The sequence below is a fragment of the Octodon degus genome, unplaced genomic scaffold (assembly GCF_000260255.1).
Source record: "Octodon degus isolate 3935 unplaced genomic scaffold, OctDeg1.0 scaffold00093, whole genome shotgun sequence".
NCBI classification, from domain to species: Eukaryota; Metazoa; Chordata; class Mammalia; order Rodentia; family Octodontidae; genus Octodon; species Octodon degus.
The window spans coordinates 10,081,704-10,095,187 of record NW_004524669.1 but is presented as its reverse complement, the minus strand read 5'-3'; positions in this window follow the sequence as shown (position 1 = coordinate 10,095,187).

Here is a 13,484-nt window from a genome sequence, read left to right as displayed (position 1 = left end):
GGAAAGTAAGTAAGCGGCCTCCTTCCGTCCGCCCCGCGGCACCGCGGAGGCCTGCGCGCTTTAGGACCAGCGCGGTTCGCTCCGAGGCGCCCTCCGAGCCGGCGCTGCGGGCGCAGGAGCGGGGCCGCTCGTCCCCGGAGCCGGGAAGGGGCCCGGCGGGAGAGGGTCGGGGACCTGGGAGAGGTCGGGGGCCCGCGCCGACCGGAGAGCGCGGGCCAGGCGGCCGGGGCTGGTGGACCTGGCGAGGCCTCGCGTCTCGCGGAGCCCCAGCGCGGCCCCATGGATCTCGCGGCCGAGCGCGAAGCCGGGGCCGGGCGCAGGAGGCAGTGGCGCGGGCGCTGGGTCGCGGCCTGGGCCTCCGCGCGGGATTTCGCAGGACCGCGACTTTCGGGAACTCCTGCCAGTGGGGCGCGGCTCGTGCTCCTCTTCTCCTACTTGGTACTGCTCAATCAAGCAAGAACAAAAAAAGAAACAGGGACTCCACCGCGCCAGAGCGAGACAGAGGACAGACCCTGCATGTAGCTCTGTCCGAACTAGAGGCGAAGATCACTTTTACAACTCAATTAACGCCCGGTGGATTAGCACCTTCTTAAACTCAGCCTCCAAAGAAGCAGCCTTAATCTCGGTGCTATCCGCCCCCCCAGTCGGATTTCCCCCGCCCCCACCCCACCTATTCAGGAGAAAAGTTTTCACCAAAAACTGCAGGCTGCAGGTGCCTGAGCGGAAGCCACCTACGTCACTGGCGGGCTAGGGCCGCGGGGAGGACGCTTGGACCTTCGAGCAGGGACAGAAGGACCTGGCAGCTTCCGAGGTGCCAGTGTGTGTGTGTGTGTGTGTGTGTGTGTGTGTGTGTGTGTGTTTTCGGGGGAGACTGAAATTCGAGAAAAGAGTTTGCAAAATTTAAAAGGAAAATGGTGGCAGCGCAAATCTGCCCTGGCCTGGTACGGGACTCTGGGGCACCACCCCCACCCCCCACCCCACCCCCTGCCAGGTGTCCACCAGAGTGTTGGAAGGGGCACACGGAGGTTTCACAGGAGTGAGGCAAGCCATGATCATGGAGGCTTCTCATTTGTGCCGTCCGCGAAAGCCACCTCTGTCCTCTGACTCTGGCCCTGCCCCTGCTCCCAGGGACCCTTCTCCCTCGTCCTTCCTGCGAGCCGTCCCGGGGGTCACATTTTTGGCTCTCAGTCTCAGAATGCAGGGCTGCCCACCAGGGTACCAACATGCCCAGCTCTCCCGGCGCCCTGACCAGCAGCGGCCAGTAGGAAGCATGCGCTTCTGTTGGAGGAAAGTCTGCACAGGCCCCCGGCACACTGCTGTGCCCGGACAACCAGCCTCGGAAGGCAAGAGCCACAGAGTCCCAGACATGAGAGAGGTCTTTGCCCAGCCCTAGCTCCAGGGCCTCCCCTGCCTGAGCTGCTCTCACCACCACCCTGCTCGGTTCTCATCGCCAAGCCCAGAGCTGTCCACAAGCCCCGCTGTGGCCAGGTTTGGTGGCAAAGTGCTGGTGCCCCGTCTTTCCCTGCCTCCTGCCAAGTGGTCAGTGTGATGTCCACCAACCCTGGTCAGCCAGTCCTTCTGCTTCTGTTCCCCTTCCACTCCCTTGCTTAAAGCAACACTTTCCAGGGTCTCCCTCAGAGCTTTGAATCACACGGCCAGGCTACTGCTCCTGCAAGAACCCAGGGTTCTTGCAGACTGGATTCAGAACGTGTGCTTCTGCACAGACCCAGAGGTGAGAGCCCAGATGTCCAGGATCAGCAGCCGAGACCACAGCCCCACTCCCTCCCCAGCTGCCCGTCACAGGCTTCCTGAGCCAGGCGAACCAGGATATCCAACTTCGAGGCCCAAGCAGGAGGGAGCAAACATCAGGGCTGCTCTCCAGGGCGACGGCGGCTGAGCGCATCCTGACAGGCTCTTTAAATGACATTGATTGGGACAAGCTGTTCCCAGCCCCCATAAGGGCTAATCTGCCTCTTCATCAAGGCACTCAGGGGCTCAATGCGAGTCTTATTAGTGACCAGAGGATAGAGGCGGTGGCCAGGGATCCAAAGCCAGGCTCCCAGGTATTTTGTCAGCCTGAGCTCTCACAAAATTGTATTTTCAATTAGAGAATAATCCGGTACTTTTCATCACTTCCTGACCAACTAACTCTTTCTCAGAGACTGACTTCCAAACCTGGCTCCAGCAGCCCAGAAGAAGAGGGGCCCTGAGGCCTCGGGTCGCATAGGCAGAAGGAAGCCACAGAGAGTGGCTCCGACCTGGCTTTCTCCTCCTCCATGTCAGCCTCCTCCACTGCCGCAGTGGGGCCCCAAGTTTACAGAGCCAGACTCACTGGCCCTCTTCTACCCTGGAAGGAGGCTGAATCCCCTCCCTTCCCCTTTCAAATCCTAAAATAAATACATAGACCCCCGGGCCCTGGGATATTTAAAAAGCAATTCCTCCAATAATCCAAATTATAAGAGAAATGCAGGGAAATAAAGACAAGTCAGCCACACCCGCCCTACCATCTCAGAGGGCAGCACAGCAAGGGCAGTGAGAAGGCCACTACCGAGGTCCTCTGCTCGCCCTGGGCGCCAGCGAGGACTCCGGTCAGAGGTAATTATGTCACCGCGTTTTCTCACTGTGACAGCCGAATAAACACAATCTCCAATAAACATCTCTAATGAGGGAGGAGGCCCGAGGATGGCTGGTTTGATTTATGACTAGAGAAGAAGGTCCTCTTCCCACAGCAAGGCGGCATCCTGCTCGCCGCTAGCTCCAGGAGGAACCCGCTGTGGACACCCCGGCCCAGGTAAGGTGCGCGGCTGGCGCCCGGCAGGGCTTGGCCTCCCAGGCGAGGTGGGTGGGGGTTCTTCAGCGCCTGTCACAGGTGCTTGGGACGCAGGCAGTCCCCCAAAGTGGCCCCAGCTCTAGAGAGGGGGCATGCGCGCGGGGCCTTTTAGAGGCCTCCCCAATGTCCGCAGCACTTGCTTTGCGCTCGGCATAGGTTCCTCGTCCCCTCCCCTGCGCAACTCCGGGAAACTTTCAGCCAGGCTGTGCCTCCCGAGGCGGAGGCGGAGGCGCGCCCTGCACCCCCGGCCGGATCCCCGGATCCCCAAGGCGGCCTGAGCCGCGGTAACCCGAGTCCCTTCCTGCTCGGTCCAGGAGTGGTATGACCGGCTCTACTTCAGAGGTCCGGTCCCACGTCCTGCTCCGCGTGGCCTGGCTCCGATCCCCGCCAGCTTCCGGCCCCTGCGCTGTCCGACACGAGCCTCGGTTCTCACATTTGTCGCCGTCCGGCCTGCCAACTCTGCGACCTCGGGAAACTTCTACGGCTCGTCGCGCGAGCCGGGGCGCGGCTGAGAGCCTCCTCACGCGGGGATCTGGGCGCAAGGCAGCAGCGGCGCCAGCAACCCCCGCCCACCCGCGGTGCTGGGCGACACCACGAGTGCATCGGGCAGAGCCCCGAGCCCCAGCCTGCGCCTGGGACCCTTGCCACCTCCGAGGCCTGCTCCAAAGGCCCCGCGCCCAGGCTACCCATTCTGGTCTGGGCCCATGGCGAGCGGGTAGTGTTACCTGGCGAGGGCGGAGCAGGTGCGCTGTTCCCGCGCGTCCCCTGCGGCGAGGCAGGCGGAGTGACAGCCGCGCGGCGCGGCCTGGCCGGCCGGGAGTTTAAATGTCCCCGGGAGGAGCGGGTGTCTCGGCGGCGCCAACTTTCCTTAATACCCGCGCGGCGCCGCGCTCATTGGCTGCGGGCGCGCGTGACGTCACGGCGCCAGTCGGGTTCGGCTTGTGGGGTCTGGGCCGGGACCCCAAATCCGGGCCAGGTCCGCGCCTCTCGTCCCGTGCCGGGCTCTCCCTCCCTAGGGTGCAGAGACACCCCATCCACTCCCCGCCCAGCCTGCCCAGCTGTGGTCACGCTCCTTGGGTGGTCACCCGTGACCTCCTCATTCTGGGTGCCACTTGGTCAGAGGGACCTGAGTGCGCCAGATCGACAGGGGGACTGCAGGAGGTTGGGGGGGGGGGCTTCAGGAGCGATGATCCAGCCTGGCCCTGTCGGTTGCCCCCATCCCTGCCGGGCACAAGGGATCTGGAAGGACACACACCCCTCCTGGCCTGCCGAGCCCTGCCTGGGCTGAAAGGCTCCAGCCACGTAGAAAATTTAGGTGATTGTACTTCGCATTGACTGCAGGGTCAGATGTTGACTTTATGGCCTGGAGAGGACATGAGGAAGGCGCCAACTGGAGGTCAGGACTGCCCCTGCTGGGGTGAGGAAACTCCTGGGCTTGGGCAGGTGCCAAGGAGCGGGCCTGGTGTCAGGGCCCTGCCAGCACCCACTGAGGTTGAGGGGGCATCCTGGAAAAGCCCAGCATACATCTGGGAGGGATGCACCCTTGTCTGCCAGCAGGGAAGCCAGGCCTGGGGGCAGAAGTGCTGGAGAAATGGCAGGGATGGCAAGGGGCATGGATCACTCTTGGGCAGCTCTTGGCAGGCCCTGCCCAAGCAAATGCCGGCAGATGCATGCGTTTGTGCTCGAGTATGCAAACTAGGAGGAGGCCCCAGGGCCAGATCCCTGACCCTGGTCAGTGGAGCCACAGGCCCAGGTGCCAAATCTGGAGGTTCCACATACCTAGCCAGGTGCTTGACCTCTCTGCATCCTTGTTGACCGTGTAGCACAGTGGGTCTTACACCCTTGGCCTGGACAGCTGGCAGCTGGACTTGGAGGTCTGTTTTGCCCAATGATCCAGACTAGGGAAAAGATGGGAGAGAGGAAGAGCCCTGGGCCTGAGGCGCCTGGGCAGTGGCTCTGATCCACAGCAATTCTAGCTAGTGCTGTCCCCTGGGCAGCCAGCCAGGGCTACTCCAAGCCAGACCTGGACCCTCATTGTTCTGTGCCCCTGCCCGGCTCCACTGCAGCCAGCTCAGGGGGCTCCCCACATGACCTATTTTCTTCCATCGCGCTGCAGGCCTCCCTGCTCCAGGCCCCAAAGGCCCTGTGGTCATCTCCCCACTGCTCCTCACCTGGGGCAGGGCTGTGAGGGCCCTGGCCTGGGAAGGCCTGGCCACCTTCATCTTCTGTCCAGCAGGGCTTATTTCCCTGCCCCCTGCCCATGCCTTGAGGGCTCTGGGGTCTGTTTACAGTGCAGGTCACTAGTGGTGTGGCAGCTCTGCAGGGTGCTGGAGAGCACAGCCTGCTTATCCTTGGTCTCTAAGGACAGCTTGGGACTCAAACCCTGGGGATCAGGCGGGGTAGGGGTGAGGGCAGCTGGCCCTGTGCTCCGACGCCCCTTGGCTACTCTCCACTTTCCAGGCACCAGCAGCGGAAAGAGGTGTAGAGAACTCGAGTGCTGGGCCTCCACTCTGCACGGCCACGGCTTTGAGTCCTGTGGACAGCCCATGGGGAGGGCACCTCCAGGAGTACCTGGGCCTCTTTTGGCTGTGTGGGCCACTGGGTCTCAGAGGGCACAGGGATGCCGAGGTGGACCAGTGAGTGCCCCCCAGGACAGGACATCAGTAGGCCCAAAGGGAAATCGATTTCTTTTCTCCCAGGAGACCTCAGCCTGGCTTGCCCAGAACGCAATTTTCAGACACACAGGGCAGCCCCAGGCTCTGGTCTTCTTCATCTTCCTCCTCGATGCCCCCTCACCTGGCAGTTCTGGCTGCCGAGGTCGAAGGCCTTGCTGCCATGCCATCCATGACTGCCAAGGAAGTCAGCAGAAGCCTGCGGGAGATCAGGGAGGGAGGGGCAAGAAGCTAGAGAGCCAGTCTGGGTTGGAAGATAGTGTAGGAGGAAGAGAGGGAGGAGAGAGAGGGAGAGAAGTGGCCGGGAGAGACTGCCAGCCAGCCTAGGCCAGACCCCAAGCCCAGTCCTGCAGGGGGCCTAAGGTAGGTCTCTAAGATGCTCCCTCCCCGCTCACCAGTGTATGCAAATAAGCGGCCCTGCCTGCTGCATCTGGGTGGAAATTGATTACTTCTCTTTTCGTTGACAATGAACATTGATTATCCCAACAGCTGAAAAGTAGAAATGGATTTTTCCCACTTAAATATTTCAATTTCACTTTACTAAGACTGGACAGCAGTAGGTCCAGTTCACTTCTGTGTAAAAACACAGCGTTGCTGGGTGCACACTAATTGATAGATACATAGGTACCACGAAGCTTTCTCACCTAGAAATTAATAGAAGAGGGAGCAGTCCCCACACCATCGAGAAGATACTGCATTTCTGGACCATTTCAGATTGCGACGCCAGCGGGCACGGCGCACATGGCCGGGTGAAGCCAGCCGTGTGGGGTGCGGCACGGGCTCTTGTGCTCCTCCACTTCCTCGTTTTGCTTTAACCCATTTTATATTTTAGATGAAAGCTGCAGTGACATTTTGAGAATCTGAACGTCCAAGAGGAAAATATTTAGCAAAGACACTGTCTGTCGCCTTCCCCTCACGCAAGGGCCGTGTGGTAGCCTCAGCGCACGCGGCTCTGGGTCTCTGTCCTTCCGTTACCCTGCCCTCGGTGCAGGTCACCTTCGCTTCTCCTTCACCGTGAAAAGTTTCCCCAGACCTTCGGAAAAAATGCCCAGTCCTTTCAGTTTGCATTCCCAGTAGGAAAATCTCTACTTCAATAAATTCCTTCCTTTTAGCCGCTGCTAGGAAGTCTGCGCTCGGCACCATGTTTGATTTCTTTCCCTCCCTGTCCGGGCGAAGATGGAGACATTAGCTGAATTCCCTGGGGGTGATTGGATGCAATTCACTGAAAGTCGACAGGCACGTCCTGGATGTTAGAAATTCACTTTTTCTCAACGTGACAAGGCTGGCTTCGATCTACAATTGTATTTGAATGAGCAGTGAGCGGAAAGACGCCTCGTCATTAAGCCTGCTTCTACTTTAGAAAACAAGGAGCAGCTTCATTTGCACACAAATGCTCGCAAAACTCGGATTCCGTGCAACTCTTTAATAAAAAGGGATGGCTGAGTAATTTAAACTGGAGGTGCAGAGGAGAAAGAGAGGGAGATGGGGGGTTGAACCATGTCCCCTCCCTTTTCCCCAAAGGTCTATGTGATTGAGTTGACTTTTTTACTTTAAATCTTAAATAAGATGTGAGTTGTAACAAGAGGATTGGCACTTACTCTGTGACCCTTATAATTGGATTAAATATAGACTGAGACGTACAAAAACACACCGAGACTGACACCTGCCAACCGGACTTCCTTATGATTGATGGTGATGCTTCGTGCTGGCAACAATAATGAAATAAATTGTACGGATAAAACAGCACATTTGTCATTTCCGTGCCATGAGTGAGGAAGTCAACGAGTTAGGCAAGCTGTTAGCTGACAGGCACGAGCAGGAGGCAAGCTAAAGAGATAAATAAGGATTCCAGGCATTGACAGGACAAATTATAACTTGTCACAACCTTTTTAAATTCAGAAGTTTTCAATTAACATATATATTGCTGATACATATAAGATAAGGGAGCGCCCACATAAACATGCGGGTGCAGGGACTCCCCCTCCTGGTGCCAGGGCCCAGGGCGCCTGGCCTCTCTGCTGCCATGCATGCGTGGGCTGGCACAGCCCTGCTGGCTGTCCCTTGGTTGTGGCCAGCCGGGGGCGTGGGACAGGCTGGCTGCATCAGAGAAGTGCTGTGCCAGCACCACCAGCCCTGCTGATGTCCCTAAGCCCAAGGGGTACAGAGCAGAGATGTCCTGGGTCCTAAGCACAGCCATAGGCCACAAGCTAGGGTGTTCCAGGGACAAACCTGGGCTCTATCTGTCCTGGAGGAGGCCATGGAATGGCTCTGTCTCACCCAAGGAAACCTAGCTGGCCAGTGGGAGTCGAGGTAGAGGGAAGACAAACCAGCTGGAGATCTCTGGGTAAACTGAGGCCCTGCATACGTCGGAGGTCGGGGTGGACAAAGCGCTGGCGGAGGTGCTTTAAGTTAGAGGCGGCCGCACAAGTTCTGGAAGTGTCTAGACTCGCAGGACCAGAGACCTCTGGAGGGCCTGCGCGCAACCTGGAACTGTCCCACCCCAAAGAAGGCAGACTCTGTGGCAAACAGATCTGGAGGGCTACAGCCCCACCTGCCTGGCCTCATCCAGCTGAGCGCCAATTGTGCGTTGGGACAGTGGGTGTCCCCAGGCCCTGGTGGGTCCCAGGGAGGGCACACAGCAGGGTCTGGGCAGTGTGGCCAGGTTGCTGGAGGTTGGGAACTCTAGTGTGGTGGTGCCAGAGAGGTGGGCCAGGGTGCTGGGTTCCTCTGGTGTCAATGTCCCGGGATGCTCCCACTGGAGCCAATATCCTTGTGGTCCCCTCCAGGAAAAGAAGCCAGCCTGGAGGCTGCGTGGGATCCGCACGGAGGTCCCAGGCAGTCCTCTTGGTGCTTGCTTGCCCCGCAAAGCCACTGGTTTCTTACAAAGACAGAGCAGAGGAAAAGGGTGGAAGACAAGGAAAAAACCCAAGTTACACGGAATTAGTTGGAAGCAGCCGCGTTCCCCAGCGACGGCAGCCATTAACATTATAATCTCAAACGCCATTTCTTATGTAACACTATTGTTAGAAAATCAACTCCTCAGGTCCTCAGAGACGCTGACCCCTGGCAATTCAGTGAAAGTGTAATTATCTCCCCGAATCTTGGACAGATTTAAGAGATTACATTTCAACTAAATCTATATCAATGCTAATTCCCTCCCCCCGGCCTGCAGGTGCTGGGCAGGGGAAAGGCGCCGGCCCCCACAGAACGTGCCACAGAGCGGGCACTCGGCGGCCGGCAGGGCCAAAAGAAATGAAGCCCCACATAAAATTGCACCTTTTTTTTTTTTTTTTTTTTTTTTGCTACAAAACCTGGTTCTTATATAGCAAAGTTAAACAAAGCAGCTATGCTAAATTAGCGTTACATAAAGGCGAGTTTAATGCTCGGTTTCAGTCCACGGGTGTATCTCTGATGGCTAATTGTCTATCAAAATTAAAGAGAAAAGAACAAATGATTCGTTATAAGAAGGTGTTAAAAGCCTCCACAAAAGGACATTTCACAAATATAATATCCGCAGCTCGGGATCGCCCGCGGGGCTGCTCTGGGCCCCGGCCCCGCGCAGCTCTGGAGAAGTGGGTGCGGCTGCCGTGCGCTGGCCAGAGCTCATTTCCTCCGGAATGAGTATAATAAAAACCCGTGAGGCGACATTAGCGTGAAGATCGGGACTAATCCTAACCCGCGCCACCGGACGCGGGCTTCCAAGGCGAGCACAATCTTTCCGCCCAAGCTGGGAGAGGAGGGCGCTTTGCCATCCCCGCACCCCGTGACACTGTATAGTCTAGGGACGCTTGAGCCGCGAGGGCTACAGGGGCCCCGGAGGGCGGGAGAAGCCGACCCGACCGGCCCGGCCCGGCCGGGGCGTCCCGCAGCGGGCTCCGAGGGCTCGGCACGCGCCTGCCTAGAGCGCGGGGCCCGGGTCGCAGGCCGCGTCGCGAGTGGAGCGCGCGTCCCGGGCGACCCGGCCGCGCTCCGGGCTCGTTTGAGAGGAGCAGATTCAACTGGGAGCCGCGGAACGCGGGTCCGGCCGGGAGCGGGAGCCACGAACCCGCCGGAAAGGGGACCGGGGAGCGCAGAACTGCACTTTTTTCTTAAACCTCCGCCAACTTGTACCCTAAGAAAGTGCGCCGAAGATCGAAACGCTGCGGTCCCTGTGTCGAGGCCCTGCGCACGAACAGCCCGGGACCCCGCCGTGCGCCGGGTGCGCTCCGTCCCGCTGCGGCTGCGGCTGCAGGACGAGGACTCCCGGGGCCGGGCCAGGTCAAGGCGCGGCGGGTTCGCGCCCTGGGCTCGGCCAGCAAGGCCAAGTCGGCTCCCACCCGCGCCCCGGCCCCTTCGCCCCGCTCCCGGGACGTCCGGTTGCCGGGCCCTCGCAGAGCTCCGGTGACCCCAGCCTCAACCGGGCCGCGGGGTCGTAGTGCGCACGCGCCGCGTCGCCCCTCCCAGGCGGGGTTCCAGGCCGCACCCAGCGTCCTAGCGCTGAAAAAAAAAAAAAAAGACCATCTGGTAATTGTCTTCCTTTAGATCTTCCCTTAATTATGCTTTTAATTAAAGATGGTTCAAGGCACCGGACCACATGAAGGGCAGTAATTACAAATTACATTACACACCCGACAGATGTAGCGCGCTCTGCTGGGAAAAGGAGCGGGGTAGAATCCGACTCGACTTCGGATCAATTAATCCGCGGGCTGCGGGCTGCGGGCGGCGAGCGGCGCGGTTCGGACGCCGTGGGCCGCGCCCGGATTTGGGTTTGGATCGTGGCTGTTTTTGTCTTTCTGCGACGTCTATTGATTTGGAGGCAGCTGCGAGGCGGTCACGGAGAAGCGGCACAGTCACAGTCGATTAGCACGACGGCCTAACGCGAGCCAGGCCGGCTGGCCAGGTCCGGACTGACGCGGTCGCGAGGGGCTTTTCCGTCCCGGGCATGGGTGGCGCGAGCTGCATAGTCGGGGACCCACGCGTGTCCACGTCGCGTGCGCCCACACCTAAGGGTCCCCATCTTGGCCTCTGGAACTGGTGGCACAGCCTACCACAGTTTTCTGGGAAGCTGAGGCAGGAGGATCTCAAATTCCTGGGCAATTTAGGAAGCTCCTGTCTCAAACTTTTTTAAAAAGGGGGAAGGTTGGAATGTAGCTGAGCGCGAGGTCGTGGGTTCAAGCCCCAGCACCGGAAATAAAACAGCCACTAATCCTGGCCTGAGGGCCCCAAGCCCAGTCCTTGCTCGGCCTCCTTTGCAGGTGTTGGGTGGGCGGGACGGTGGGAAAGGACTTCGAGAGGTGAAGCTCCCTCGCGGGTTGCGAAAGCACAGGGAGGGGCTGGGCCGCTGCCTTGCTCAGCTAGCTGCCGCCCAAGCTCCTCCTTGGCGAGCCTCGCCTCGCCCTGGCTTCCTGGCCGGCTGCAGTCGCAGCTGAGCGGCAGCACTTGACCGAAAACCAAGGAGCCTCGCTCCCATTGGGAGCGCCCCGCACAGCCTCGGGACACTCGTGGGCGACGCACCACACTCATGGGGCAGGAGATCAGGGCTCCGGTGCCCCACGTGCGCAGCGCCGGTGGCCAACTCCTTCCCACTGGGGCTGTGGGCGTGGTCACCTAGGAGGCCTGAGACCTACAGAGACAGCAAGCCGGTCCTGCAGGGGACCAGCGCGGGGTGACAACTTTTCCTGACTTCCCCGGAGGAAAGTTTTTCTTTCTGTTCCTTCTTGCACATTTGATACAGTTGGGGGAGGAACGTCAGCACTTCGAACCTGGGACCTCAGCTCACCGAGCAGGCCAGCCAGGGCAAAGCCGTGTAGGTGCTGGTGACCTTACCTCTGGCTGTAGGGTGACGGGAAGCTGCCCTACACACTGTCCAGATCTTTAAGGACGGCCACTTTCCAGTTGTTCCCAGACAGGAATGTCTGTGCCACAGACCTGGTGGGTTGCCACGAGATCTAATTTTGGGTGCTGCCCCACCCTGTTCCTGCTGCAGGCTGGGACAGAAGAAGGCAAAAGTCACAGAAATCAGAGCTGGAACAATGAAGACCCTGCTTGACTCGGTGCATTTCAAGTCGGGCTTTTGTTTCTCTGTTGGCATTTAATACAAAGCAGAGATACTGGGACCGATCCGCAGCGCTCAGAGGAGCTAGGGTTAGGGGCCAAGTAGTGCTGAGGCGTCCCTAGTTTCTGTGTGCAATGCAGATTATAAAATGTCTTTTCATCCAACATGAAGCACAAATTCCCAGGAGGTGTGCTGTGCGCCGACGTGTGTGTGTGGAAACAGTCTGAATGTATTTCTAGATAGAGGTGGCACACGCAGACCAAGCTCCGCGCTGGTTTTTGTCATGAAAGTGGTAACACACAGACCTTGATCTTTAAGTGCCCTCATCCTCAGTGTTGGCTGAGTACACTGCAGGGCCTGGGCGGGCAGAGAGGCTTGCCCCGGCAGTGCTGGTGTGTTTATCCAGCTTTTCTGTGGTGCTAGGAGTACTTTAAATAAAACGCCTTGGCCAGCTCGAAATCCCTTTTACAAAAACACCTACTCCTCCACATTCATGACAAATGTATTATGGAAACATCTGTCTTGCTGTAGCCACATTTTTGTGGATAACGGTGAGAAAGTGCTGTGGTCCTGTACGGTGCTAGCAGCGCTTCCATGCAGAAGGAAGGAAGCGGTACTAACGTTGCTTAGGGTCCTCATTTTTTCTTGCTGCCAGGAATATGAATTTTTCACAGAGAGGTGGATTGTTCTCTCATCCCGTGTTCCTGTTGGGAAATGCCCTTTGTTGTCTCCCAGAGCCCACCGAACTCACTGATGCTGGAGCATTTCAGGCAACATTTGTGTATTCACGTCATTTATGACTGCGTGAAAAGATGTGGCATGGCCACATTGAGTCTCATTGTTCCCGCCTTGCAACCTGCTTGGAGATCTTCGGTGGTTGTTTATCAGTCCCATTGTATCTGTCACCCCTCAGCTCCCTGATGATGAAAGCCAGTGGCCATGCCGCCAGTTTGGGGCAGCTCAGGCATAGAGAACGTGGAGGTTTTGTTCAAAGCTTCCTGCGCATCTATTTTTGGCCTCAGCAGCGACAGGCAGGCAGTGACACTAGTTTATGCCTTTGACTCCATCAGAGGCTTCTTGAAGAAGGTAGTTTTGAGTTCGTCCTGAGGCAGAGGCGCTTGTGAGCAGGCTGCTCCTCAGGGCCCCAGGAGAGGCAAAGCAAGGCAGCCCCTCTCCTCGCAGGTGTCCTGGGCTGCAGAGCAGGAGGCCGCCCCTCGTTTTCCTCGGCTACATTGCTTTTGCTGTCCTGAGGCAGAGAGCAGAGGCCATATCTCCCTTTGGCTTTCCTGTGCTGTCACCACATTCCCTGGATAAACTGGAAATCCTGGGGCTGATGGGGAGATCACAGAGGGCTCCGGACATCAGGCAGATGAAGTGCTGGCAGCTGGGCCATTCAGACGAGAGCAAAAATTGGAGATGTGCTGTGGAGGTGGGAAGAGTGGGTGCGGTCAGCAGTCTCCAGTCGAAAGCGGTGGCCTCTATTCCAGACCGCGGGACTGAGTACAGAATGGAACGATCGCCACGCAGGCCTTGGAAGTCATGTCCCCTCCCTTTTGGTGACCGTAGTGTGTTCGGGGTGGAGGCTGACCCCATTCTTTGTCACAAAACCTCACCTTGTCCCGCGTCAGGCAGCACCCGGTGGCTCGAGTTCTGTAGCTCAGGGAGGCTGGCTCTCGCTGCCTGAAGTCCCACGCCAGGCAATAAGGAATCCCATTTGCATTAGATAATAAGAAGCTGGAGAAAGACAGACACTGCACTGATTAAATAAGGGCTGGTATCCTGCTCGGAGAGCTGCTGAGAGCCTGAGCCACAGCCATGCTGGTAGGTCAGGCAAAAGCCCCGAGATCAAATCAGCGTCAGCCTCCTGTCATGGGGACGGACAGGGACCCACCAGAATCACACCCACGCCTCCTGCAGCCTCAAGAACCTCACTGTCCTTAGTGAAGCC